Source organism: Hipposideros armiger, unplaced genomic scaffold (assembly GCF_001890085.2).
Source record: "Hipposideros armiger isolate ML-2016 unplaced genomic scaffold, ASM189008v1 scaffold_526, whole genome shotgun sequence".
Classification (NCBI taxonomy): Eukaryota; Metazoa; Chordata; class Mammalia; order Chiroptera; family Hipposideridae; genus Hipposideros; species Hipposideros armiger.
Window position 1 is genome coordinate 892,943 of NW_017731876.1, and position 6,000 is coordinate 898,942.

Here is a 6,000-nt window from a genome sequence, read left to right on the forward strand (position 1 = left end):
GAGAGGGACTGGGTGGTGACAAGGGAAGGCTTTTCTCTGTGCGGGTGATATGCCACCCAGATCCTGGAGAGCCGCAGTGGGTCAGGGGCAGCAGAAGAGGGGACAGCCGTACGTAGGAATGAAAGAGCAGGCTGTCAAACTGGAAGGGAGCCAGAGGGGGCTGAGTGTGGTGGAAGTGGGCAGAAGGGCACACAATGTGGGTGGGGCGGGACCAGGAGCTGGACCAGGGAGGGCTTTGCAGGCCTTCGGAAGGAGTCTGGCTTTTATTTCAAGAGAAGTGGAAGCCATGGATGGGCTTTAGGCAAGCCCCTTTATGCTTTTCAAAGATCACCCTGTATAGAGAATAGACTGAATAGAGCACAATTGAAAGCAGATGGCCAGGCAGGAGGCTGTTGCAGTAGTTGTGGTGAAAAAATTAAAAATTAAAATAATAAAGATGGTGGCTTGGATTCAGATGGAGGCAGTGCATGAGGAGAGAAGAGGTTCTAGAGATCTTTTGGAGTTTTACAATAATATTGGCTATGCAGAGTTATAAGCATTAGTGATATGTGTGTGAAGCACCTGGAAGAGTGTCCGACTCAGGAGATGCACAATCAGTAGTAGCTGCTGCTATTTAGATTTGAAGATGGGATGAATGAATGTTTGTCCCTTCCTTCAAAGGTTGGTGACATTTTCCTGTAAAGGTCCAGATTTGCCTGCAGTGAAGAGACTGGGTGTTGCCATATTACACGCATGCTAGCAACCTTAGCGCTGATATTAGAAAAGAAGGCAGTTCCTGGCATTGCTAACTTTAGAATGTCTCTGTTGGTGGCGGACAGGAGTGATTATCTGGTTGGTTGGAACAAGGGTGAAGAAGGGGTATCCTGAAGCTGTGTTTTCAGTGCATGGATGTCTCATTCACTTAAACCAGTGGGTCTCAATCCAGCTGAACATTGGAGTCAGTTTGGGAGCTTAAAAAGCAAAAACGAAACCAGAAACCTATGTCTGGGCCCGTACCCAGATACCTTGCCTTAATTGTCCTTGTGTATCTTTGCAGAACTTCTCAGGTGATTCTGACCTGCAGCCAGAGTTGAAATCACTGAGTTAGTTTGAATGCTTAGCTGGGTGACTTTGGGGGAGTAAGATGACAGGTATTTGGGGGTTCCTCAAGCCTCCTCAAGCTGCCCCTGAACACAGTCACTAGTCTGTGTCTTTGAAAAGCACCAAAGCCCTTTTATCTCCTCTGTCTTCCCATTTGGATTTTCTCTCTCCTCTGCAAACCCAAGTCGAATTTTTATATCTGAGTTCACCTTCGGCAGCAAGAGTACCTCTCTGTCCATGCTGACCAAAGCTCAGAGGAATATTGATTTGATAAAAATAACTCACATTAAGGCCCGGTTGAGGCTCCTGAAAGGTGAGACTAAATGGCTTCCCTCTTACTTAATCCATCAGTGCGTTATAGCATAGTACCGGCGATATTTTTGAGGGTCTGGGTCCTTTCAGCACATCTTGGCTGTTCACTATGCTGAGTCCTCCTTCCCTTGAATCTACCAGAAAATGAATAAACTACATGCAGCCAAGCCCCATCTATCCATCCTGGTGTAATGTAATGCTCAGTAGAATGTCATTAATTTTATTATCTGTGGTGGTGCTGTGGTAAGAATCATATTCGATACAGAATATATGAGCTCTCTCTTCCTGGCCCCAGAGCTATATTTAGCACCATTTCAGCACACACATTGCATTTGAAGATGACACGTTTCACCTCAGCATCCTGATTTCAGGGACTAAACTCAGAAGCTAAAATTACTTTTCTAATGGAGAAGGAATATGGCTCCTGAACGGTTCCATTTCCCACTTATGGTTAGTGGAGCCACCTGGGTGAAGTAAAACTCTGTCAACATGCAGTTGCAGGGGAACCTTTTACACACACACACACACACACACTCACACACACACACTCACAATCGTACACACTCACACATACACTCACACACTCTCACACATACACACTCTCATACACACACTCACACATATGCTCACACACATTCACACATACACTCTTACACACACATACATACACACACTCACACATACACACATACACTCACACACACACACACATACACTCACACACACACACATCATGAGCTTCCACAGATTGACAGCTGCTACAGGAGAAATTTACAGAGACATGCAGGCTCTCTCAGGAGATTCATTTCCTATTCATCTGGAATACTGAAAACTGTAAAAATACCTGTTACTTGATTTTTAGCTCCCAGATCTTTTGACTTATGACAACACTTAAGGCCACGTCATACAGAGAAGGAAAATTTTCCAGTGTAAAAAGCTGGGAAGTTGAGTAAATAAGAGGCCAGCCAGGCTTGAAACTTAGAATGAACAAGTGACTTTCCAAGCCCAGGCTGGATTTTAACAGTATCATGACTACCGACACAAAGTACGTGCCCATCAGCTACAGCAAGAAGGGCTAGTGGACCTCCAGCCTAGCATGTGAATGACTAAATACAACACAAGGTGCAAAGTCTATAAAAGTTTAAGAATGATGATTTATGTTAATAGTTACCATTATCTAAGCACCTCCGTGTCCCCAGGATTCCACTAGCATTTTTATTACATTGTATTTTGTTCAATTCACATTGTAATCTATTTGGTAATATTCTCTTATCCATGTTTTACTGATAAGGACATTGAGGCTTAGACTATTTAAGTAATTTACTAAAAGTCACAGAACTCAAAAAGGAGAAAGTTGGGAATTGAACCCAGGCCAATTTGCTTTATAGTCTCTGTTCTTAATTATTATGAGTAGACAGACAAGCAGAGCCCTGTGGAAAAATACATTTAAATATGAATATATATTTATTTGTACATTTATAGAAGCATCAACTAATTTATTCAAATACCGGGGTGCCATAAAAATGTATACAAGTGGATACTTTGGTCAGCGTTGCGCAAGCAGCAGTTCACCGTAGTCAGAAATGTCTGGACGCTGATGGAAACCACTTTGAGCACCTCTTGTAATTGCAGAAGTCAAATGTGACTTGTACTCATCTTTTGTTATGGGTGTATATTATTACAATTTCCTCTCTTAACATGTATATACATTTTTTTGGCACCCTTTGTATTTGTTAGCTATTTCTAATTTCTATTCACGCATCCCTCACGACTGATAGTTGTTACTTGGTACCTTCTGACTTTATAACTCTGTTATGATCCTGCTCTTCTTAGGAGATTTTCTGCCACCTGCCTGTAGCTGACACTAATTGTCCCAGCAATTTCAGTGATACATTGTATAAGAGGAAAAGGTGCTGGGATATTCAGAGTGCTGTGTGTCTTTCTGCAGCACCTCAGATGTCAGCTGGGTTCCGGGAGCAGTTTCAGCTTGTTCTATCCTGCAAACTCCGGGTGATTTCTAGCCCCTTTGCTGCAGCATCTATGCCCTACTCAAACACACCGAGCTTTTTCTTGGCTGACTGGGTGCCTCCTGTAAAAGTATAGGAGATAAAGTCCAAATTGTGACCTGCAGCCCTAGTGGGCAGACTATGGGGACAGCTGAGTTCCAGAGGGCACAGAGCCATGTTTATTGAACTTATTGATTAAGCAATCATGTATTGCCACATAAAGTAATGCATAATGCTATTTGTGCATTACCAGTAGCCACCTGTGTGCCCCCTTTGAGAATAAATACATGCCAACTCGAGCCACTTTGGTAGTTTCCTGGTTTTGTAAAAAAAAATGTTAAACCAAATGAATTCTTTTTTTTTTTTTAAAGATTTTATTGGGGAATTGGGGGAGGGGAACAGTGTTGGGGAATTGGGAAGGGGGACCAGCCAAGTTGTTGCTCTTCAATCTTCGCTGTGGAGGGCGCCAGTCACCATCTGGCTTCCCGTTGACAGCTTGTGGCCTCTAAGCTCAAGGTGCTGTGTTCAATCTTAGTTACGAGTGGGAGTAACCATCCCATGCGGGAGTTGAACCAGCAGCCTTGATGTTAAGAGCTCACACTCTATCCACTGAGCCATCTGGGCAGCAGCTCAGCTCAAGGTGCCGAGTTCAGTCTTAGTTGTGGGTGGGTGTAGCCCACCATTGAACAGGCAGTCTTGTTACACCAGCTGAGCCACCCTGCCACCTGATGGCAGCTCAGCGACAGCTCAGCTTGGGCACAGCGTCACTGGTCCATGTGGGAATCGAACCAGCGGCCCTGTTGCTCAGAGCTCACACTCGTAAGCCAACTCTTCACCAACTGAGCCACTCGGCCGGCCCCAAATGAATTCTTTTCAAATGCATGTGTGAAGATCAAATCATATTATGCTCTAAAAAAATTATCATTTGCCTTTTATAAGTTTGTAAAAAAATTTGGATTCACAGAAAGGCAAAACAGGGTCCAAGTCAATATTAACTTTCTAGGTTTGTCTAAAAGTTGTGCCAATTTGGAGGCAGACTTGATCATGTCATCCCCCAGTTCAGACCCTTCCAAGACTCCCCGTTGCCAAGGCTTGCAGCCTCTTCCTACTCTGCCTTTGTCTCCTACTCTCCCTCCTGAAATGTCATGCTTCCCGCCATCAAGCCAAGGGCCCTCCCTTCCCTGGTTGAACCCTGGCCGCTTGTTGTTGCTAACACACCTCCCTTTGCTCTTGCTGTTCCCTCTGCTTGCTGTCTCTTTCTGCCATTGTCTGTCTGACACTTTGACTCGCCTTTTTAGACTTAAGTGGGATCTGGTCCCTGAAGTCCTTCCTTGATCCCTCCTCCCAAAGAGTTGAGTTGATGTCACTCTCTTACTCTTCCACGGTACTCTGCTTTCATTGTCTTATAAGGTACATCCTACATCTAATGAAGAACCTGTTTCCTTGTCACCTTCACCTGTCTGGTTGTAAGCCCAGGCTCCTGTAACTGGAGGTCAGAAATGACATCTACTTCACATCTGATTCCTCGGCCTAAGAGGATGCTGTTTACACTGTACATACTTAGTAGATGTTTACTGATGTAATTTGAATTGAAATGGAGGTGGTAATTGTATGAGGTAAAAAGATCTTTTGTCATCCCCACCCCCAGCAGTTCTTAATGTTCTACATTCTACTTTCTACCTATAGATGGAAGGACATATCAGTGTTCGATAGTTAAAGGTAAGATGTCACGGAAGAGCATTAGTAAGTGAAGTGGCAGAGAGAGAAAAAAAGAATTGAGAGGTCAGAGAGAGGGAAAGACACCAGGGAGGTCTTATCTATAAGAAAATGAGGGGACAGGCAAGAGGACTGGTGGGGAAGAGGAAATACTGCAGAGGTTTCATACTAAAGGGATCTGTGCAGGATTGGAAGGGGAGCAAAGGATCTGGAGGGTAAAGTGAGTTGAAAGAGATGTCCTGGAAGCAGCAGAGTGGAAAATGAACTCAAGGCCAGCCAAATGTAATCCACACTGGGAACAGGGATGATGGATTGAATGTCATTAAGATTAAATCATCATCCAACAGGCACAGACATTTATTAAGCTGCTCCCTTGTGCTTGGCTCTATGCCAGAGCTTTGGGTCATAGAAGACAAGGATTTTGCCCCCAAGAGTCCAGGTCTCCGTGGTTCACTCTCTTCAGCCAGGAGTGCTTGTCATAGCGACACCTGGAGTTTTTAAAATCTGCGGCTACCTGGGCCCCACTACAGACTCAGAGCAAAAGTCTTTAGGGAATGGGGCTTAGGACTAGATATCTTTTTAAAAAGGTACTCGGGATGCTTATGAGCATCTCTGATTAAGAACCACAGCTGCACTCAAATTGTGGGATTAAAACAAACAAATAACTATAATATGAAAAGTACTGTGGAATGCAGAGGAGGGAGGATAGCCTAGCGGGGGATCCAGGAAGCTACTTGAAGGAGGTCGGTTTGAATTAAGACTTGGAAAATGATGAGACTGGGAAGAGAATCAGAGCTGATGATAGTCTATTTCGGAGCTCCCTGGAAATTAGAGATCAAATTGTGGTAACTGCTCTGTGTGTGTGTGTGTGTGTGTGTGTGTGTGT

General features: G+C 44.2%; 1 protein-coding gene across 3 annotated transcripts in view; it reads left to right on the forward strand.

Moving 5' to 3' along the window:
* Window positions 1-6,000, forward strand: part of BMPER (BMP binding endothelial regulator) — a 227,200-nt gene that overhangs the window by 216,754 nt on the left and 4,446 nt on the right. The gene's annotated exons all lie outside the window — the stretch shown is intronic.